Raw genomic sequence first — 25,027 nt, forward strand, 5'->3', positions numbered from 1 at the left:
CATTGATGGAGAAGCGACGATAGTAGCATACCATGGACAGAAGCAAACCTGTCGACACTGTGGGGAATATATACACAATGGTATTACGTGCATAGGGAATAAGAAGTTGTTAGTACAAAAATTGTCGGCGGATCAACATTCGTACGCGAGTGTAGCTCGAAGCGCAGCAAAACAGAACGTTTCACGGCCGAAAATAATGACTCACAAAGCATCTGTGAGCTCAAAACAAGCGGCAACAAAACAAATAAATATCTCCACATCAAAACCAGCGGAACAGCAGAACAGCAGAATAATAGCTGACGTACATAGGGTACAAAGTCCACCAATACCGCCACCACCTTCAGCAGACGCTTCAAAACGAGATGAAGGGGTGAATGCCCCGAGACAACTCTCTAGTGTTGACAAGTCTCGTAAAATAGCAACAACAACAGAGAGTGCTGAAGAACACGATACCGATGGGTCGTCGACCTCTTTGAGAAGCGGAAAAATGAGAGAACGCCAGCAGGGCAAAAAAATGCGTCAAGACGATAGCGATGACTCGCATCTTGGAGAAAGTAAATCATGACTCAGTACACGAACTATAACCTTGCCACAATAAACATTAACACCATCACGAACGCGACGAAGTTGGATGCTCTCAAAAACTTCGTTCGAATGCTCGATTTAAATATCGTTTTTCTGCAAGAGGTAGAAAACGAGAATCTAAGTCTACCCGGCTACAATATCATATGCAATGTAGATCAAACTAGAAGAGGTACAGCGATTGCTCTCAAGGACCATATCGTTTTCTCTCACGTAGAGAAGAGCCTTGATGGACGAATAATCACATTGAGAGTTCATAATACTACTCTCTGTAACATATATGCCCCATCAGGCACCGCCCTGCGCTCGGACAGAGAGTATTTCTACAATAATGCCGTCGCATACCATCTTCGTCATCACACCGAACACATCATACTGGCTGGTGATTTCAATTGTGTCTTACGACCATGTGATACTACTGGTCAAAATGCGAGTCCGGCTCTCCGAGCAACGGTACAACAACTACAACTACATGATGCATGGGAGAACCTGCATCCGAACACTCCCGGGTATACATATCTTACTCACAATTCGTCATCTAGATTAGATCGTGTATACGTTAGCCGGGTACTACGAGAAATGCTAAGATCCGCAGAAACACATGTTTGTTCCTTCAGTGACCATAAAGCTCTATTGGTGCGGTTATGCTTGCCTCATCTTGGCGAAGAACATGGTCGAGGATACTGGTATCTTCGTCCGCATTTACTTACAGACGAGAACATTGCTGAATTTAGCATAAAATGGCAGTATTGGACTTTTCAAAGAAGACACTACACCTCATGGATGCAGTGGTGGCTTTCATATGCTAAAACGAAGATCGCAACATTTTTTCGGTGGAAGTCCAAACAGGCATACGACTGTTTTCATCAAGAACAGCAACGTTGCTACAACTTGCTACGACAAGCCTACGATGGCTACTGGCAAAACCCTGACATGCTAATGACTATCAACCGAATTAAAAAAGAGATGCTTGCACACCAACGTAGATTTACACAAATGTTTTTGCGAATAAACGAGACTCACATCGCCGGAGAGCCGATAACCACATTCCAATTAGGAGAAAGAAGAAGAAGAAAAACTGCGATCACCAAGCTACGTGACGAGAGAAACGAACTCATACATAATTCCGAAGAAATACGGACCCATCTGATTCGATACTTTGAGCATTTGTATGCCGAGAGCGATGTCATGGAGAACGATACGTTTGAATGCGAGCGAATCATTCCAGAATATGACGAAGCGAATGGGATCGTCATGGATGAAATTAACACAACCGAAATATTTACGGCAATCAGAACAAGCGCGTCGAAAAAATCTCCTGGTCCGGACGGATTACCAAAGGAGTTTTACCTTCGCACTTTCGATGTGATCCATAAAGAGATGAATCTGATTCTGAACGAGGCGCTCGCTGGAAATTTCCCCTCCGAATTCGTCGACGGTGTAATTGTGCTGGTTAAGAAAAAACATGCAGACGAGTCAGTTCGATCATACAGACCGATTTCGCTGCTGAATTACGACTACAAAATTCTTTCTCGTATTCTAAAAGCTCGGATAGAAAGAGTGATGAGTGACAACGGAGTTCTCAGTGAGAGCTAAAAATGTGCAAACGCAAATCGGAATATCTTCCAAGCAGTGCTTGCGTTGAAAGACCGTATAGCTCGAATGAAAGTAAACAAACAGCAAGGTAAACTCATTTCCTTCGATCTCGACCACGCATTCGATCGTGTGGATCGACAATTTCTCTATCACACCATGTGCTCGCTCGGCTTCAACCCGAGGCTGGTCAACTTGCTCTCTCGTATTGGTTGTTTGGCATCATCGCGTTTGTTGATAAACGGACACCTATCTGAAGCTTTTCCTATCCAGCGATCGGTTCGGCAAGGAGACCCGCTATCCATGCACCTATTCGTACTCTATTTACACCCGTTGGTGACTAAACTAGAACGGGTGTGCGAGAATGACATCGTTGTCGCTTATGCTGATGATATCAGTCTCATCGCAACATCAATGAGCAAAATCGAACGTATAAGAGAACTGTTCATGCAATATGAACAAGTCTCCGGCGCAAGACTGAATTGGGCGAAAACAAAAGCCATTGATATAGGTGTCATGGTACGAAATGCAATGACAATCCCATGGTTGCAAACGGTAGATACATTAAAGATTTTAGGTATTACCTATGCGAATTCTATTCGTCGCATGATAACAGTCAACTGGGATGAAGTAGTGAGCAAATTTTCACAACAAATATGGCTCCATTCAATGCGCTCACTAACCTTGCATCAGAAAGCAACACTTCTCAACACATTCATCACTTCCAAAATCTGGTATCTTTCGTCCATTTTATCGCCAAATGGAGTACATATAGCAAGAATCACATCAAAAATGGGTACGTTCATATGGAATAGAATTCCAGAGCGTATTCCCATGCAGCAACTTGCCCGTAATCGTGAGAATGGAGGATTAAGATTGCAACTACCGGCGTTAAAGTGTAAAGCGTTATTGATTAGTCGTCATCTCAAGGAGATCGAAGTCATTCCCTTCTACAAATCATATCTTTTTCCGAACATACAAATTCCACCAACAGAGCTTCCTTGCCTGAGGATTATTTCGCAATTGATTCCTACACTTCCCGCTCATTTAGTTCGAAACCCATCCTCCGATCAAATTCATCGGCTTGCTATCGAGGCAACAGATCCACCAAAAGTGGCGGCGAATTCGCCATCTGCGAACTGGCGAAAAATATGGAGAAATATATCCTCGTGTGCACTAACGTCAACACAGCGCGGAGAGTTATTCATGTTCGTGAATGAGAAAACACCACATCGACGACTTTCATATATTATAAGACGGGCGGACGATGGAATCTGTACACATTGCAACGGAACAACAGAAACACTGCAGCACAAGTTCAGCGAATGTCAACGAGTAGCAGCGGCGTGGACACTGATGCAGCAAAAAACATGTGAAATATCCAATGGTTGGCGAACGCTGGAGTTTAATGAATTCTTGAGACCTGTTCTTAATCACATGCAAACAACACAGAGAATCAATGTTTTGAAATTACTGGTTACTTATATTAGAATTATAAACGACACTGAGGGCGCAATAGATTTATCAGCTCTCCAAAATGAATTAAATGGTGAAAATTAAAAAAATGGAATACTTGTAAATAAATTGACAATAAATTGACATTACAAAAAAAAAAAATCTTTATATAACACTGATCAGAATTAAATATACAAATACAAATACAAATATAGTAAAATTTGTGTATTATTTGAATATATCCCTCTTTTGGGTAAGTGTCGCCTTCGGGTAGATGTTACATTCGGGTAATTGTTACATAAGGGTAACTGTCGCATTCGGGTAAATGTTATATTCGGGTAAATGTCGCATTCGGGTAAGTGTCAATGCGGTTAGATGTTACATTCGGGTAGCTGTCGCTTTCGGGTATTAGTTACATTCGGGTGAGTGGAATTCGGGTGAATGTCTTTCAGGTAACTGGTGAGTGGGTTTTGGGTAAATGTGACACAACCCCCTAAAACATACTTTTTGTTTCGTATTCCGAAAAAAAAATCCCAGAGTGCCGATTTGTGACAAAAAGAATTTCGAGATGACACTAGATTTTGACGTTTCATGCCATTTTGAGACATGTTGTTTAAAAAAAATCGAAAACCCCGATTTCCTTGTTTTATATATATATATATATATATATATAAAAAATTAAATATATATATATATATATATATATATATATATATATATATATATATATATATATATATATATATATATATATATATATATATATATATATATTTAATTTTTTTTATGAAACAATAACACAAACGTATATGTTACCGGGGGATTTCGAATGTAACGGAAAAATGTATGTAATAACTGTACAACGATACGACCAAATGAATCCATTCGAGCTGCGAACGTTACTGTATAGGGATTTTTTAAAGCAAAACCATCTGTCAGTCACGACGAAATAAATGCTTATTTTTTGCCTTCTATTTGTATACCCTGCGTTGAATATACTTATTCTTTCTTCATCCACCACCACACCAGCACAAAATGTGGGAGACAGAAAAGAGCTAAAGCATTTGAGCAAATCATTGTTACAAATAAGCAAATGTCGTTCGATTTTTGTAACCAAATCATCAAGCAATTTCCGTACCAAAGATTCCACAAAACGTACAAAAACGTTAAAAAATGGTCCCAAATCAAGCGACAAAACAAACGGAAATAAAATCCCATATCACTTCACTTTCAACACATGAACCACAGATGTTACTATCTTTTTCAGCAATATGAATCCGATAACAGCCGATAAAATGAAAAAAAAATGTTATGCAGACACACCAATTTTTCCATAACATGAATTAACTTTGACTAGCATTCTAACAAAAAAAATAAATATCAATTTGCAAATGGTCGCAAGATTTACCCTCCGAACGAATAATAATAATACTGTGTATACAACAGGTTCACATCAATTTCATCTTTTCATTCCATATGCTGATCTCACATGTAGCATCACCTGTTGGAAGTGCAGCTCCAGCGATGACAGATCTATGATTAAATCAGTAGAGAGTTATACTCATCATTCCACGTCTCATCGGTAATCTCCTACACTACTCAAATAAGTCTCAATGCATCTTGTTTCTGCGAATGTTCACAGGAATTGCACTTTCTGCTGCATGATTTCATACACTTGAATGGAGATAAAATACAGGTATGTTTCAAGTCTTGATATGAAATATGGAATCGGCGATGCACATTGTGCAACCGTGCCTAACAGCTAACGCTCAACATCGTCCAATCATAATGAAACAAAAATAAAGATATCAATGTCCGTCATCAATTCTCGGCTATCGCAAAGCCACAAGGCGTCGAAACTAATCATTCCGGGTAACGATCCCGCCAACAACACGCACGCAGGCGAAAAATCTATCTTACGTAATGAAATAAGCTGCCTCGTATCCTTTGTTCCACTCATAAATAACCGTAAGACAAACACTCGCGATTCGTACATGAAGCGCACAATTTGTTCCATTCATAAGTGCCGCCGATGCAACACGACCCAGTTCAACGCGCGGGGACTAAGCCCTGAGCCCCGTCCAAACAAACGGCGGTTAGCAGCCTGACTGAACTGGAGGGTTACATAAAAGTTCCAAGCACTCGATAGAATGACTTTTTTTTCTTCAATCAAAATCTCGCACATGCGCCTGGCGCCATTTCCACTTCCAAAAGGGGAACGCCATTATGGACATGCTTCTAGGAAGCGGGTTGAATGGAGCCAGGAAACCCGGAAAAGTCTCCTTTCCTACTGGCGGCATCGTCTGACAAAACGAACGTACGTAATGTTAGCAAGGACGACGACGCAGACGAACGAGGCAGGGTCGGGCAGGGTTGGCGGAGGTGGTCGTAGAAACGCGGTCAATACACGAACAACGCCCCACCTCAATGAAAATTCGTTTAGTCCTTTGGGAGCGCTCTTGCCTCGGGGCACCGCTACCATTGCCAATAGCAACAAAAACAAGGTTTGCCCTCGATTATGCAACTGAAGAGCAGGAAATGTACTGAAATCGCTACCGTGACCCTTACCTATATACATAACGGAACGGATTTGGGCGGAATAAACTGGTACGATTTGGGAGAAATATGGAAATCAACAAAATGTATAAAGGGCGGATAAGCACACATCTGAAGGATAACAGAAAACTGCAGTTTATGAGCTTGCAACAGCATATTCGAACCACTGGACGGATAGGGGGCGGTGTGTTGTTTAGTGGAAAGTTGTTCGCCATTCTGGAACGAATAGCAAGGTGGGTGCTCAAGGTTTTGCATGTCAAAGTGAGAAGGAGAAATTGAGTAGGACCATATTGCCATCGGTGGACAAAAATGTCACATGGTTGATGGGGATGTTGTTTAGTTAGAATTTTAAAGCGGTATTCTTTCTCTATTACAAGATATTGAGTATTCAGATTTCGATCATCATTTTGATGTTATCATTCTGCTGATCGATTGACGTAGGATTACGTCTGTCGGGAACATATTGGGAGTACAAATTGACAAACATAAAATCGGTGGTCCAATTTTGAGCGCATATTTCTCATTCACTTCTTGATTGATTCATGATAATTTTCGAGAATAAAAATCATATTTTTTTCAAATTTGTCAAAGGACTGTTGTTCGCGACCGACAGCGCGAAAGAGGAGCAGTTATCCAACAAAGTCTTTTCCCTTTCCGATCCCTATCCTTATTCCCATCCAAATCTATCCCTCTCATTCTAAATGCAGTGTTTGGTGTATGACGCATCCGCAACCAGCACAGTAGCCCGACGCGAACGCATACAAACAAATACGTGCATGAAGAAGATTCCTACCAATATACCTTTCATTCCAAATCCAAACGTTTACCGTGTTAGACCGCCAAAATAAATACCGTGTTTAGAGATTGTTCCAATGTGTTTTAACTCTCCAGTGCAAGCCACATCCAATGGTCTTCCTTAAGTACCATATTCCGTGTAATTTCGTGTATAAACCTGAGCTATCATCCAGGCTTCCTTCAGCCGAAGGAACCCGCCATTATCCTCAATGGTGTGATCCACCATTTTTTGGTCCTTCGAGCCGGATTAGTGAACCACAGCCGTGGTAATTACAATGTGTTGGCTCAACCGAGCGCCCACTTCCGTTGCTCCCAGCAACTTGTGACTTGCAATCAACCGAGTGTTGTGTGTTTTTCCATGGCTTGTGTGGAGGAAAAAAGACGTTTCCAGTGTAGTGTTTCCCGAAAAATCCGTGTATCCCGTGAAAAGAAGAAACTAACCAACAAACGACGCCGTGTGTTAAGCGCCGTTCTGTAACGTGTCCGAACGTGCACGATCCTGAAATCGTGTATATACCATTGTGTGTGTTTTCAAGTGTTCTTTCTCTCCAATTCATATGATCTCATTGATGCAACACACACAAATGCAAGTAAATCCAAAAGAAGAAATGGCGGATGTAGAAAGACTGATTTATTTACGTGACAGTGCGAAGGCAAAAATAACGCGTATTCGAGGCGCAGTCTGTGGGGCGGTGAGTGAAATCGAAATTGATGCCGCAAGTTTGAGCGTTTATGCGAGAAATTCAAAACGTCATTTTGAAGAGTGTGTCGCCCTCCATCATCGAATATACGTTATGTGTCACGAAGATCATTTCAAAGAACATGATGAATGGTACCTTGATTTTGAGGCACACTATTACGAAACATGTGTCCTGGTCGAACGTATGATGCAAACGATGTGTCCGATCCCAGTTTCCATCCCCCAGCAAGTTGAATTTCCACCAATCGATCATCCCCGCATTATTGTTCAGCAGCAGCCATTAGCGGATCGCACATCTACAGATGAAGATGAGCCTGAGACTTTTTCGCGTTTTAATGCAGTGGCCTTTGACGATATACATTTTCCCACCGATTTTGAAGCAGATGCTAAGAATCTAACCGAAGTGTCAGTACTGAAGAACGATACCAGAAAGATGTGGAAAACATCTATTCCAGAAGCTGTGATTTTAACCTATGCCGATATCGTTGATGAAAGCTATGTCATCCCTGAATGCTATGAAAGTCCATCATGTGATTATGCCATTCAACCAACCTATGCAATAACGAAACCCAACAACGCGATGAAAGGTGCACATACCGAAATGTGTGCTATCAATGCCAAGCCATCCGGTGCCCTGTGTGTCGGTGCGCACCCCAACTATAAATTTGGAGTACTTAGTATGATATCCGTTCCTAAACGACAAGCCAAAATCCATGAGCTGAAAATATGTTACAACTACCTGCGTAAAGGACATCATAACAGCGATTGTAATTCATCCCGGAGCTGTCAACCGTGTCAATTTGTTTTCGCTGCATCCTTCCCCAAGACAGATGACGAAATGCGGAACATATTGAATGATTCCTGTCCACCACGAGAGGTTACCTGGAATTCCATTCCCCTCCATGTTCCAGTCATAGATACTGGGCAACTCGTGGTGATTTGTGCGATCCATTTCCGATTTAAGCCCGGGGGGAGTATGTTCGCGACCGACAGCGCGAAAGAGGAGCAGTTATCCAACAAAGTCTTTTCCCTTTCCGATCCCTATCCTTATTCCCATCCAAATCTATCCCTCTCATTCTAAATGCAGTGTTTGGTGTATGACGCATCCGCAACCAGCACAGTAGCCCGACGCGAACGCATACAAACAAATACGTGCATGAAGAAGATTCCTACCAATATACCTTTCATTCCAAATCCAAACGTTTACCGTGTTAGACCGCCAAAATAAATACCGTGTTTAGAGATTGTTCCAATGTGTTTTAACTCTCCAGTGCAAGCCACATCCAATGGTCTTCCTTAAGTACCATATTCCGTGTAATTTCGTGTATAAACCTGAGCTATCATCCAGGCTTCCTTCAGCCGAAGGAACCCGCCATTATCCTCAATGGTGTGATCCACCAACTGTTGTAATAAAAATGCTTCTATACTCCCATACATTCGAGCAAACCGCAAGGCGCTATAATACGGACAAAGAAAAAATCGAGGGGTTGTATCCGAGACACAACCGCTTAGGACGTAAGACTCTTTTTTATAGCTGTTGGTTTATCATTTTGGATATTATTTGCGAATACATCGAAATTTCATAAATAACCCTTTGGTAAAATGTTCCGGATACTCTAAAAACGTTTAATGGCTTGCGTGGTTTTGTAGAATCATTCCGAAAAGCAACGATCCTTTCTTGCCTTTGCAAGAACAATACTCTTTTCTTGTTTTTCAATTGCAATTTGCAATTTGTTTCTTCATATCGATGTACGCATTGCACTGAGTATTTAACGAGAGGCATCTTCCGTGCATCGCTATTCAACAAGCATGAAACACGCGCCTAACTGTTGCAGCGATAAAAAAAAGACTGGTGGGTAATGTCGGGGACATAACCGGAGTGACGTAGGACTATACAAAGGGGACAGCTTTTGTTAAATATATATTTTAAATATATTATTTTATTTTCTTCTCCTACGTGATCCTCCTATCTACCTGAAAAATGGATTAGTTTACTGTTTACTCTTTATGAATATGTTGATGGTTCTGAAAAGAACCTTTGGTGTTGTGTTTTTGTTATCACTCGATATTCCCATCTTGTTCGGTTAAACCTTCCTGTTTAGCTATTGCGTTTGCCACTCGCCACAGCTTTCACAGTTGGAAAATTTCTTCCCATCCAGCTTGTGACATGTTGTTCAGTAAATTACATTTAATGCGACGTTCCGGAGAAACACTTTGCCACTCACTGAAACTAATTGTTGCCTTGAAGAGCGCCGAACCGAAGCTGCTCTGTTCTTGATGCGGGTTTTCTGATTGTCGTGAGCAACTTTGCACTCGAGCACTCCGACGGCCGAAACTCTTTAATCGCTGTTAGGTATACTGGTGCTTCGGCACCAATCCGTTCGGCCTAGTTACCCTTGCGGAGCAATCAGTGAATGCGACCAACAGGGAACTGAAGACCTGCACGGTTCGAGTGAGACTTTGCCTTTCCCTTAACTTGTCCTCCTTTGTTACGTCCACGATGCCGATGCCGTACAACCACACGGGTTTACGGTTTGAAAGAAAATAAGATATTTTTTTGGGGTCCGCGTGTTTTATACTCTAGCGGTACACACTCACAGGATAGAGACAAATCGGTAGACTCAGCCAGAGGGGCGAGTCCAACGAGATGAACGAATAAGCGTTAAAAGAGAGCGATGGCAAAAAAAATACATTCATTACGATTTGTTCGATCGTTGGATTCACATGTAGGCTAAAAAGGGTCCTTTTCAGGATCACAAAATTATCTTCAATCTAAAGAGTTTATTGTTTTGTTATCACTCGATATCCCCATCTTGTTCGGCTGAACCTTTATGTTTAACGATTGCATTTGCCACTCGCCACAGCTTTCACAGTTGGAAAATTTCTTTCCAGCTTGTGACATATTTTACAGTAAATTACATTCAATGGCACGTCGCATTACCACCACTCAGTGTCGGATTGGAGGTAATTTTAACCTGTAATTGAACATTTGCGATGACAGTGGTACAGTGTCGACTTTCAATTCATAATTTGGACCCCGAACTCTATGTTAACAAAAATGTCCAACTAAATATGTCGCATTACAGGTCCGTCCAATTAGCTAAATGTCGAGATAAGTGTAAATTACTGTACTTTCAATCTAGAAGCAATTTAAGAATTGGTGAAAATCAATAAGCTCAGAACAACTGCCAAATTCACATACTCATCATATCCTGGTAAACAAATTATGAAAAAATCAATTTGTGTTTTATTATTATTTTGGATATTGTTTTAGAAAGCATTGAACTGTATTTCCTAAACTCTTTTTTGGAAGGTTTAATGGCCCTGAGAAGCGCCTTGTTTTAAGGAATGGTTCCAATTTAGAAAACTTAGTACTCGTGGTTTTGAAAAAAACCATTTCGAACGCCCTCGATGCCGCCTTGTTCTGGATTTGCCACCAAAGCAGTTTGTATAAAGAACAAACTTTTTTCTTCTGCTACCTGATGCCGTTTTGCGATTGCGTTTGCCACTCGCTGCAACTGCCTGTTGTCTTGATGTCCACCGAACCGAATGTGTTCTGTTCCGAATGCGGGTTTTCTTATCGTCGCGAGCAGCTTTGCCAGCTAACTCGATCACTTCGGCGGCCGAAGCTATATAACGCCGGCTAGGTGGACTGGTGCACTGGTACTAACGCGCTCGGCCTAGCTACCCTTGCGGGGAACTCCAGATCAACACGAGCGGGAACTGCAGATCAAGGTTCGAGCGGGATTTTGCCTTTCCCTCTACTTTTCCTCCTTTGCCATATCCAACCATGGCTGCTTGTGTTGGTTTGTTGATGTGTTGTGATGCGAACCGATGTGGTGTACGGTTTGAATGAGAATGATCGTTACGGCAGCGGAGCGGGGATTTTTAAGCTGACTGGCTGGCTCGAGAATTACGCATGTGTGAGACTGCGACCAATGTTTCGTTCATTTTTTTCTTTTTCCTTTCCAATCGTGCTTCATTCTATTTCGCTGCTGCTCTGGTTGCCCGTTTTGGTCGGTACGATTTGAGGAGCACAAAATGGACCAATCAAAAATGGGCACATAGTGCATTTTGACAATGCTTGATATTTCACAATTATTCAATTATTTATCTCAAGAAAAATGAAATGTTATTCGTTATGATAGATGCGTAGATATATTTCCTATCAATTGATGCAAAAACCTTTGCGATCTATTGAGAAATGCTCGAGTTATAAGCGTTCCAAATCTTGCATTTTTTCCTACTTGTTCAGTGCCTAGATTTCCATTTCACCCCCTATATCTTCCGGTTAGACGTAGTCCTACGTCAAAAATGAAACATCGCGAAAATGACCGTTTATGAAAAATCGTTTCTCGACTCTCGGCCAAAACCGTCAACAAACCTAGGAGCCCGTTGCATCAGAACAGAGCCGATGCGCACAAGAGCAAATACGGAAGGCAACTAAAAGTATTGAAAGTGTGCTATTCACATGTACAGGAAATGAACAAGTTCTAAGTTTCGCGCAACGAAAACAAGCAACACACACAAAGCTAATGGCTAGAAGCGACCTATAATCATCGGATGATTGTGTTAATTGCAATGCCAGATGCACTTCATGTGAAATATTCGCCAGCGTTCACACAGGAAACATAAAACACAAAACGAGCAGAATAAGCGACCTTTGTGGTTTCGGGCACAGAAAGATTCTGAGAATTATCCTCAGAGGAGACGGAATACTTATACGCAAGCGACAGCTTACTTACTGTGCAAGGGTGAAGTTTACTTCGAAAATATTCTTATTTCGCCATCCACCTTCGCTGTTTCTATTCTAGCGGCTGCATAAGTTACCCGTTATTGACAGCTCTGTTCGGGAAAGCACACAAATTGACAGAACAAATGTATGGGGAGATGGGAATGCTTTTTTTTTTATCCCATTTATTTATTTATCAGGCTTATTTATCAGGCTCATTAGTATCCGTATCAAAAGAAAACATTCAGAAATTAGGCGCAGGGTGGCGTTTCCCAAAATACCAAAACTATGATCGAAGCTACTCAAAACCAATACCTAGGAACAAGGTATACAACGTGTCCCAAGATTGGAATTAGGTAAAACTTTTCTCCTCAAACTATGGAATTCTCTGCCTTCAATTTAACGAAAATCTGTATGAAACTCTCGCAGGTATTTTTTCTTTGAATCCCATTGAAAACCTCTGGGGAATGATGGTTCGAAGGATTTGTTCTGATAACCGTCAATTTTCAATTTCATGCAAGTTCATTGTGGGCACCTTTTATTAATTTTTCATCGGTATTCGAAGGAATGATTCTGTTCGATATTATTTGTATCTGGAATTCAGAACATGAATGAAAAATCTGAACCTGGGATCCGCATGTCTGTTTTGAAATAAGGTGTCTGACATAAGTCGAAGGAATGCATGAGCTGAATATTTATCAAAAAGTTTTATTAAACATTAAGGTTACTCCATGTTTTGCCATATTTGACGAATTCGTCTGAGTAATGTTTTCAAAATGAATGTGGACATTTTCACGATACAGGACGGACTCTATTATATACAGTCTCCGATTTTTTTTCACTGTCATGTCTTTCATGTCAAAAATATGTCAAACGCGATAATTTACACTTGACTTTGAACAACATTAGGATTAGTTGATTTTTTTTTCAATTGAAACATTAAAAAATTGTTGTTAGAAAAAATTTTCCCTGTAAAGTACCCATCTTCCAATGTATGGATATTAGGGTGCCAATGAAAATGGTCACCTTTAATTTCAAAAAGTTACCTGATAAAACATGTTCATCACATCGAAAAAACACCCTATACCAAATATAAGCTCAATCGGACTTGAGGGAGAGTGGCACAAAGTGGTCAAAGTTTGACAGGTCAATCACGGAGAGCAACTGCGAATTGTACAGTCTACCCAAGCTCAAGCTCAAGTGGCACAAAGCGGTCAAAGTTTGAGGTTTATGAAAATAGAATAATCATCCAAAGGGGGAGTAAAGGAAATCGAGATTTTCGAAAGAAATTTGTTGATGACAAATGTCTTAAAATTGCATGAAACGTCGAGATTTAGTGTCATCTCGAATTTTTTTTTGTCAAAAATCGACGCTCTGGGACTTAGTTACGAAACGAAACGTATGGTTTTGGGTACCAATAAAAATAGTTATCTCGATTTTTCATTCGGAAATTGCTGCGAAATGTTGATTTGCACGGTAGTATACCCTTTGCAAAATATTAGCTCATCCGAACTTCATTTATTAGTGTCACAGACGTAGTAAATTTTTTTAAACGAAAGATCACCGAAAATCGGGGTTTCCAAAAAAAAATTGTTGCAAAAGTCCCAGAGTGTAAATTTTTTACAACAAATTTTTTTTTCGAGATGACACTGGATCTCCACGTTTCATGCAATTTTAGGACATTTGGCATCAACAATTATTTTTCGAAAACCCCGAATTCCCCCTTGGGTGGTGATTTTATAGTTATAGTGACTTTCAACACATTTCGGCTGGTTCGTCACTTTTACTTCCATTTTTGGAAGAATGTCGGGAGTGAGAATTGAACTCGTGATCTTTGCGTGAGAGGTATGGATGTTACCACTACACCAGAACTATAATGGATATTCATATATTTTTTTAAATAAAAAAATTGAGAAAAATGAATTTAAATTTTTGGAATTTTTTTTATTAAAATTTCAACAATTTCCTATAATTCATTCTTTGACCAAGATAGTGAATGTATTATAGTTTTTGAGTTGGAAATTTTTGTAAAAAATTAAGAAAATAAAAACTTTCGCCTTCTCAAAAAAAGTCTATTTTCTTAGATTCCAAGTATGCAAAGTTGCTTAAATGCAATGCAATCTGAGACGGTGTTGTCAATGACAAGCCGTGTTGGCATGAAATTCGTCTACTATGGAACTCGCTCTCTAGAATAATGCGCACCGCGGATCATTTGCTAGCGAGGAGGATCGAGCCTCTACTATATTTGTAACGGTGAATGTATATATGGTAGCAATAAACCCAAAAACTATCGATGCAATCATCTTGAAAAGTAGTATTCATAGGCTTTTAAGCACCGAGAGCATGACTGCGCTATCAGTCTGCTCCATCTCAAGAAGAAGGGAGCCAGCCAGTCTATAACTGTTCATATAAAACAGAGTGGCATACATAAAACCACGCATTACTCGAGAGATTTCTTCAGATTTGAGCTGTCTTGTAAATGTGCCCATCGTCCGATGTATGGAAAACTTGTTGGAAATTTTAAGGGCTGTTTATATCTATTTTTTTCAGAATTTTAAAAGCATATGTTTTCGAGAAAAATTAATTTTAATTTTCAAAATATTTTTTTTTCAATGAAATTTTTCTCCAAAATTTTTTTTATAATTTTTTTTAATTTATAATTTATAATTTGGATGATTTCATTTTCATTCTCAAATTCCATCTCATTAAAATGTCTGAATCTTGGTGGTTTCGAGTTACATATACTTGCGCTATATTATACTTCTCTCGGATATTTCTTTTATGTAAGAGCTCCGAAAATCAGCTTAAAATCAAAGAAATTCGAGAAAGAAGGGTGTAAAAATCAACATATACTTTGATGTAATTACTCTAACGAGACATTTTGATTTTCAGAGAAACAAGGATATTCACAACAAATGTATGTTTTGAAACATAGTGAAAGAATATGAGTCTGCCCGACTGGCTACCAAGAGAACTGAGCGATAGATCTTCAATAATGAAGATAAACACAGGTAAAATACAGCTTTGTAAATCTATCTTTTATTCATTCGAATCGAAATGTATACTCAACTCTTGATCTTCATGCATTCGGATTACAGTTTAACTACATTTGATTCCCCGCAGGGCGATACCAAAGCAAGTTGCTACCGTGTAATCAAAACGTAACACGAAGTACTCCCCCTGGGGGTTAGTAACCTTGCCAGCGTAAAATTGCACAACGTAATGCAATTTACTCCCATCCCTGTCTACCCCCAGAAAAGGAGGGGGGCGGAATTCAAAGCCAAAGCCAGATCGCGTTTTTATTTTCAATGTCGTCGCTGCACCGGAAACTTGATGCACTTGTGGATACCCCATGCGCCGGCTGTCGCGAAGGTAACGCGAATAAGTATGACAGTAAATGGAAAGCAAACAGCAGAACCAGCAGCAGTCACAGCAACTTATCCGATCGGATTCACTCCCCCCTAGACACGTTTCCACGGAAGGCGCAGCGAATGCACAGTGTGTATACAGAACGTCACCTGTGTAGCGATTACGAGGAAATGTTTGTTTTACTGTGTCCACTTTCAGCGATAGCAATTGCAAAGAGTGTGATTTCAATGTCTGTCGCCGCGGTCTGGAACTTTTCCTTATCATTATCTATATATCGATTATCTGGTGCCGTTGGATGTCATCTTAATCCAACGGATTTAACGAGTGCTTGGTTCGATTTATGAGAGGGAGTGTCAAAGAGGAGAATTCGAAATTAGATGATAGGAAGTCTGCGAAATGTGTTTATTTGAATTACTTGAAATTATAATCTATTAAAAATACTATTTGTTAATAATATAGATACAAGTGCTCCCGTGTAGTGATTAGCGTCCCACCTTAACATGCCTGGGAGTTCGGGTTCGATTCCCGTTCTGGTCGGAGAATTTTTCGTCAATGAAATTTCTTCCGACTTGCACTGTGGTCACGTGTATTCTAGAGCTTGTCACTCAAGAATACATTCAAGGCGTGTTATCCGGCATACAACAAAGTACTACTAATAAAATGACGCCAGTAATATCTATGATGAGAAGGAAAAAGTTCCACTGGGAACGTTTTCTACCTCAATACTAATTAGTTAAAATGGAATCCGATTAAACCAATTAAACCCAAAGTAACATAAACAAAATCCGATACGAATGCAATAGTGGTGGTAAAGTGTATTCAATAAATAAATAAAAATAAAGAAGCTGTTTACCTTTCATGAACTAAACCTCGGAATCAAAATCATCAATCTTAACAATCCAGGAAAGTTGATCGGTAAATCGTCTCTGTTTTGCTAAGCTACACTTTAATTTTATGTTTCCACTCCGTATCATCCTCTCATCGACACGCACGATTACATCAACATGACTTCAGCCATGGCAGAAAAAAAATAGTTTAAACTGTGCTAATTCGACAAATCGCACAACAAACAATGGAGACCAAACCGCTTCAACCCGCGCGTTACGCTGGCAATTTGGGTCCATCATTATTTTCCCACAACGAAGAAATCATTGTTGCATATCGCCCACCGTTGGGTTACGTGCGCAACCGATTTTATGTTTCAAATTTTCAATTTCAACGTTGCACTTTTGCTCTCCTTGATTGGCCTTAAAACAGCGTGCCCATCTCACAAGGTTATTGGTGCCATTTTCGGTATCACACCAAGACCGGTTTCGTATCCAAGCGCAAGGCTGCTCTGTGTGTGTCCACTCCACCTCGTATAAACCCGAAAACCATGCGATATTACCGGGTTAAAGTGTTTTTTCTTGTTCGAAGAAGTGCGAACGGCAAAAAAAAAACGAACACACGAAAAAATCCGCATATTCGCGGTCGTTAGTATCAACAAGCTTAACCGGAGCAAAGCAGTAATAGCGCATTTTGGCTTTGCACGGGATGACGACGGGAAGACCGGACCGTTTGTGGCAATTATAGCGAATGACATCACGCCCAGCAGTGCCCTGTATTGCCCTCTACAGTGCTCGGGATACATCTTTTAGTAGCAACCCAGGGAACACACTCCACTCGAATATTTGTGCTCTGAAAATCCACTTGATTTGGACAAAAAAAAAGGTTTAATGGGAAGAACATTAAATCGAGGGTAATCCCGAAATATTCCACCGTAGAAAGAAAACATTTAAAAATTAGTCTTCATCTTTTAATGTGTTTCAGTGTAATAAAAAAAATCCATTTTGATTGTATGAAAATGCACAATGGTCCAGGAGATGCATTTGAATGGAAATTAGCATTTATAGCTTGACAGTTATTCTCTAGACAAAACTATCTTAGACAAAGTTGTTACTCATGATAGAGCGCTCGTTTTTATGTTATCAAAAATAGGGTGACCAAAATTGTCGATGAAATAAAAAATCTAACTTTCTTATCTTTATAGATAGAGATAAACATAGTTCGACAATGTTGTAGCTCCAATTATATGATACATATTTGTGGAACAAATTTTTTCTCTATCTCTTGAAATAATCGATATAGCGTCTTTTTTCTATGTTACGGTTCACCATGAAAAAAAAACTGTTTTTTGCTCTAACTTTTAAATTTTAAATTTTACATGCAAACTGTCTTCGAAAGACTTTTAGAGCTTACTAATACAAATATTTTTCGATGCAGAACTTGTCAATATTTCAACTTTGCTCAAAGTTATTGATATTTCTTCCCAAAAAACACGCTCTTTTCATTTGTTTGTCATTCTTTCTGGGGCAAACATAAAAAAAGTTTGTTGACGGAATTTGAAAGAACAGATTTCACTCTATATAATATGTGATTTTCAAAGATATGTTATTTTTAGTGTTTGTGTTAAAATTAAAATCATGAGTTTTTTTTATGAAAACCCATCAATAATTTTGAGCAGGATTAAGATATTGACATGTTCTGCATCGCAAAATGTTGGTATTGACAAGCTCTAAAAGTCGTACGAAGACCATTTTGATGTAGAATTTTAAATATAAAAGTTAGAGTAAAAAACCCCGTTTTGACGTAGGACTACGTCTTTCATTTCTATACCGGGGTGTAAAATCAAAGTTTCAAAACGAAAGCGTTACGCCGGAGACCGAGATTTTGAGTGTTAATAGCTCCTAAACAACTGAACGAAATGGTATGATAAACACTTCATTCGAAAGATAAAATGTCTACGCGTTCTATACTTGTTACTTTCTGATCCAAAAACTTGTTTCAATAGTCTTAAATTTGCTTTCAAAATAGGCTATTGAAATCACCAATCGGTATATAAGCGAGCGCCGCTCGGAAATCCACTCAGTTCTAATTGAACAGCGATTGGAGCATGTTGTCGCTGTTGTGGTGAAGCTCTTCATTTATCATGAAAGTGCGGATGAACGGTGTCACCAAGAGCCTGTTTGTGCACCTTAGGCCAGAAGGGAATCCATCAGGAGGAGAGTGATGCTACAAACGGTTCCCCGGGAAGATCTCGAAGCAGCCGCTACACACACACACACACACACACACATACACGCACGGAATTATTTCCGTTTGGATCGAGAAAGATCCGGAAAATAATATGCCAGTTCCTCTAGGAATTTAAAAATACATTCATGTGAAAGAGTTTATTTGAATGTTTTCTATCCATGTAACACTGTGACCAAATATGTTTCAATCAAGTGCTATTAACAGATGGTTATCGAGTTAGCATTAACCACTGGTGGGCTTCCAGTATCGAGGAAAATGTGGAAATATCTAATCGTTACTGAAAATAATTTGCCAGTTCCTCTGGGAATTTAAAATTACATTCATATGAAAGAGTTTATTTTAATGTTTTCTATCCATGTAACACTGTGACCAAATACATTAGGTTTTGTGATTTTTCAATCAATCGCAATCAACAGGATAGCTTCTGAAGATTATTCTTCCCCATCAGTAGGATATTTCCGTATCCAATATTGGATGCATAAAACCTTGTGCCTCCAACGTAACGCTCTCGTTTTCGAAGTTTTCCAAATATTCATTCATTCAGAATGAATTCAGATTCAACTTCATACAAATGATCTCTAAATCAACGATAGTCCTACGTCACCCTTGCGGTTATACCATAGATATAACCCACTTCCTGTTTTTTCATAGTAACCCTAATGCAAATCAGATAGAAAGCGCTAAAAACAACTTTGTGGGAGATATTTATTGTTTAGACAAAAACTGTCTTAGACAAAGATGTTACATATGATATATCGCTCATTGTTGTGTTATCAAAAATAGGGTGACCAAAATTGTCGATGAAATGAGAAATCTAACTTTCTGATATTTGTAGATAGAGATAAACATAGTTCAACAATATTGTAGCCCCAGTTATTTTGAACAACTCTGTAGAACATAGCTTTTTTCTATCTTTTAAAATAATCGATTTAGCGCTTTTTTCTAAGTTGCATTAGGGTGACCATGACAAAACGCGTTTTTTCTGCTTTAACTTTTATATTTAAAATTCAACATCAAAACTGTCTTCGTACGACGTTTAGAGCTTATTGATACCAACATTTTGCGATGCAGAACTTGTCTATATTTTAATCCTACTCAAAATTATTGATGTTTTTTTACCCAAAAACTGATGAACTCAATTTTAATTTACTCGAACAAGAAAAATAACATAGTTTTGAAAATCACACATCATGTAGAGTGAAATATGCTCTTTCAAATGCCGCCAATAAACTTTGTTTACGTTTGCCCCAGAAAGAATGACAAACAATTGAAGAGAGCGTATTTTTTGGGAAGAAATAGCAATTGCTTTGAGTGAAGTTGAGATATCGAAATTTGAAATATAAAAGTTAGTTAGTTATAAAAGTTAGAGCGAAAAAATAGTTTTTTTTCATGGTGACCATAGGAAAAAGGCGCTATATCGATTATTTCAAGAGATAGAGATAAACTTTGTTCCACGAAGATGTCTCAAATAACTGGGACTACAACATTATCGAACTATGTTTACCTCTATCTCTAAAGATAAAAAAAGGTATATTTTTTATTTCATCGACAATCTTGGTCACCCTATTTTTGCTATGCTATCAAAATGCAAAATGCAAAAATGCTATCGTTATTCATCGGAAAGAAAGATTCCTTTCACTATGAAACGATTGGAACATCGCTTCTAACGGGTGTTTAATAAAAAATGAGAATTTCTCCAGTGATATAGTAAAAACAAAAGAAATAATTCAAGCAATTGAGTATTTTTTTATTAAAAACACAGTGGTTGTTCTTCAAAAAAAAAAAAATAGGTGAACGTTGGCAAAGGGGCCGTGAACAGGCGTACGGCGCAACTTGGTGGAGATGCTCTCACAAGAACGCTGGACTGCACTGACATCCATCTTCCGGATCCTCATGGTCAGCTGCTTGGTGTCCGTGGCCCGCCAATTATTCTTGTACACCAGGGCACTGAGTGAGCCGACAAAATCCTCGATCGGACAGCGCTGGGGTAAGTTGGTCGAGTTCGGTTTCGACGCCATCTTTGATCGAACTGACAGCACCCGAGCGAAAACAAACGAGCAACCCGTTTCTAGGGAGCCCAGAGAGCAATTCTCTCGGTGAGAAAAAATTTACGCTCGTTACTTTTTTACGGAAAGATATTGAAATCATTCTCATTATAGCTTGTTCATAGTGAAAGTCGTTCAGATATCCAAAACAACCATCATCCTCCGCTAATTTCATTTTCCCCTTCGAGTCTAAATTCCTCCCGATGGACATAACGGAACCACAGCTCATGGATTGTTATGAAATCGAAGAGAAAACATCCTTCACCTGAGATAACCTCTGGAATCCAAAAATATTATTACAGGTCAGACTCGATTATCCAGAGTATTGATTTTTTTTTCACTCCTGATAATCGAATCCGGATGATCGAGTCGAGTCAAACTCCGGATAATCGAGTCAAAAAAACCAATTTTTTATCGGTAAACGTAAAATAATTATGATTTGCACTTATTTATTAAACGGTTTTATCTAAGTTGACCCGTTTGTATGTTTGTGACTTTGTAACTTTGTCTGTAGCGCTGTACCACATTAATAGAAATTTAAACCCCTTCCTGTTGACCATTTGATCTGAAATTTGGAATACATCTTTATATCTGGTATCATTATAAAACTGCGTATTCCATGATCTTGAAAATCCAAGATATCGGCCGCTACAAAATGGTGGATTATTGACATATTTTCTCAAAATCCTATCAATGTGGGTTTTCCCAAAACCCCATCCCTATGGGTATCAAATGAAAGGGCTTGATTAGTAGAATACAGTTATTTATGAAAAATGCAAATCCAAGATGACGGCCGCTACAAAATGGCGGATTAGATATTTTCTCAGAACCCCATCAATATGGGTTTTCCCAAAACCCCGTCAATATGGGTATCAAATGAAAGGTACACAGTAGAACACAATTATTTATGGAAAATGTAAATCAAAGATGGCGACCGCTACAAATTAACGAATTACAAATTACTGCGTATTCCATGATCTTGAAAGATTCAATTTGGCCGTCATTGAAAAAATGGCTGAATGATTTGACTTGGAGAACACGAAACATAATAAACAACATAAATTCGAAAAGGTCGCCGCCACTATATGTTCGATTATGTTTTTTTTTGTAATCCCCTCAATATTGGTATCAAATAAAATGATTTGACTAATAGAATACAGTACATCATAAAAATATTCCGAAGAAAATTCAGTCAGTTGTTTCATCGTATACCCAACGATTTTATTTTAGTCCCATCATTGCCCTAGATTAATGAAGGAACGGATGTGATAGCTACTAACTGTTACTTCTCTAATTATTGTCTAGCTTTTAGTTTTTTTTACTTATTTTATTTTCTAGTTTTTAGTAAATTATCTGTATCATTAGTATACTTAGTATAGTTTCTACATTAAAATTTACAAGTATAGTATACAAGTATATACAAGTATAGTCTCTACATTAAAATCACACAATTTTTTTTTCTTTTTATTTCTTACCTAACTTTCTTTCTTATATACAGTTTTTGATTTCTTTTCACTGTATATAATCGAATCATGTGTATAATCGAGTCAGAACAATTTTTTCCTTTATTTGTTTTTTTGCATGTATTTTTTTTTTTGAAAATAAAAGAGGAATTTGATTTTTGATTCATCCCCTTGAAGTCAGAAAACACCTTTCTCACATGGAAAAATTTTTTATCTAGATTCTCTCAGGAGGTGATAGACTATCATATTTGATGAAAAAAATCCTTCTACGCATATGTTCGAATTTCAACAATGACAGAATTCTAGAACTTTTTTATTGTTTCGGACTATGTTGCTTCAAACTGGCTCTACATTAAAAAGTATGCTACGGAAGACGATTCTGATGCTTTCATTTAAAATAAAAAAATGTAGTACAGGATATAGTAGTGGAACAACTAAATTAGTGAATTTTAATAACATTTTGGAAGTGAAACACTTAAAATTTAATAATTTTTAATGTGTTATTATTAATTTTATTCTAAAAATTTATATTAAACTAGATTGTTTCTATCAATTAAAATGAAGTTCTTTAACCGCTCCACAATTTGTTCTTAGACTCACAACTTCTATCTTTCTTAATTTGGCTGCAATATCGATATAAACAATTCCTGGTGAAAATTCAAGCAAAATCTCCAAAAATCACGATTTTTAACCCACTGTACATGTAATAGCCACTTAAACTTCACCTTAACATTAAAAGGGTACATTTCATCATGAAATAAACCATATTTAAAATATAAAAAAAAAATCCAAACTGAATATAATCGAGTCCAAAATTGTATATAATCGAATCACATATAATCGAGTCCGACCTGTACTGTATTCTATTAGTCAAATCATTTCATTTGATACCAATATTGAGGAGATTGCAAAAAATACATAGTCGACCATTTTGTGGCGGCGACCTTTTCGAATTTATGTTGTTCATAATGTAGTGTATTCTCCAAATCAAGCTATTCAGCCATTTTTAGCGGCGGCCAAATTGAATTTTTCAAGATCATGGAATACGCAATTTTGAATGAAACCATTCAAAATGTAATTAGTTGTTTGGGGACTGCGGCCATCTTGGAATTGGATTTTTTATTATCTGCTATGTTCTACTAGTCGAGAACTTTGATACATTTTTGGGCATTTTTTATGAATAACTGTGTTCTACTAATTAAGCCTTTTCATTTGATACCCATACTGATGGGGTTCTGAGAAAATATGTAATCCTCCATTTTGTAATGACCGCCATCTCAGATTTGAATTTTTCATAAATAACTGTATTCTACTAGTCAAGCCCTTTTTTTTGATACCCATATTAGCTATTCAATATAGAATTATTATACAAATTATTTAAAATTTCCGAAAATCGAAAATAAAATACTCCGGATAATCGAGTCTAAAATTCCGGATAATCGAGTCCGACCTTTATTATGTATTCTAACAAATATACGAACGTACAATATACGCTTCACTTTTGACCAAATAAAATAGAAAAACTATGGATGGATTATACATATGATAAAACCGCAAGGTTGACGTAGGACTGCCGTTGATTTAGTAATCATTTGTGTTTTTTTTCAATTAGCAAAAATCGCACCCCGAATGTCCCTCATTGGGTACGATATCGCTGCTGCGCAGAGCTATCTTTTGTATGTATTGATTGAATTATTGATTAAACTAGTAAATGAATGAAACAATTTACGAATTCAATTGCGAACAAATCCAATTGAATTCGTAAATTGTTTCATTCATTTACTAGTTTAATCAATAATTCAATCAATACATACATATCGCAGCAAATAGTTATCAACATTTTGCCTAATCATCAAACGATATGCGTAGAAGTTCAGTGAGCTGGCGACATGAAGGGATATGCAGTCTCGAACAACCTAACCAAAACGTTGCATTTGTACCCGCTTTTGTAGATCGTGTTAGTAAAACGAATACAGGAGTGTAAGAATGCATGGGGTATAAAAGTACTGCCGAGATCTGCAATGCTGATTTTCCCAACTTATTGGTTTCGGAATCTGTGTTGGGAAAACACATTCCGGTTTGCAAAAATGCAAGCGAGTACAAAAGTACTCGCAACTTGCATCTCATTTGCAATGCCAATTTCCCCACGTTCCATGGTTTCGAAATCTGTGTTAGGGATACATTCCGAAGAAACGCAAGCGAGTACAAAAGTACTCACAACTTGCATCTATTTTGCAATGCCGATTTCTCCAAGCTTCATGGTTTTGAAGTCTGTGTTAGGGAAACATTCCGTTAACGTTACAGAAACGCAAGCGAGTACAAAAGTACCCGCTGCTTGTATTTATTTGGCAATGTCGATTTGCCCAGGTTCCATGGTTCTATACCGCTTGGTGCGATTTCAATAGCCTGGTTTGAAAACAATTTTAAGGCTATTGAAACAAGTTTTTGGATCAAAAAATGGATGGGTTATATCTATGATATAACCGCAAGGTTGACGTGGGACTACCTTAGCTTAGCAAACATTTGTTTATATTGATTAAATTTTTGATTGAATGAAACAATTTTTTTGTCTACTTTTACTACTCTACGTCACTTTTACTTCCATTTTTGGAAGAATGTCGGGAGTGAGAATTAAACTCGTGAACTTTAGCGTTTGAGGTAT

At 38.3% G+C, this 25,027-nt stretch overlaps 1 protein-coding gene across 6 annotated transcripts in view; it reads right to left on the reverse strand.

Annotated features, from left to right (window-relative positions):
- Positions 1-25,027, reverse strand: part of LOC129780633 (uncharacterized) — a 158,041-nt gene that overhangs the window by 119,013 nt on the left and 14,001 nt on the right. Inside the window, exon 1 of one of the 6 annotated variants that reach the window (XM_055789118.1) lies at positions 5,551-5,725. The exons of 4 other annotated variants lie outside the window; for them this stretch is intronic. The gene's annotated coding sequence lies outside the window, so the exon portion shown is untranslated. One more of the 6 variants, XM_055789117.1, reaches the window with a different exon arrangement.

This window comes from Toxorhynchites rutilus, chromosome 3, assembly GCF_029784135.1.
Source record: "Toxorhynchites rutilus septentrionalis strain SRP chromosome 3, ASM2978413v1, whole genome shotgun sequence".
NCBI lineage: Eukaryota > Metazoa > Arthropoda > Insecta > Diptera > Culicidae > Toxorhynchites > Toxorhynchites rutilus.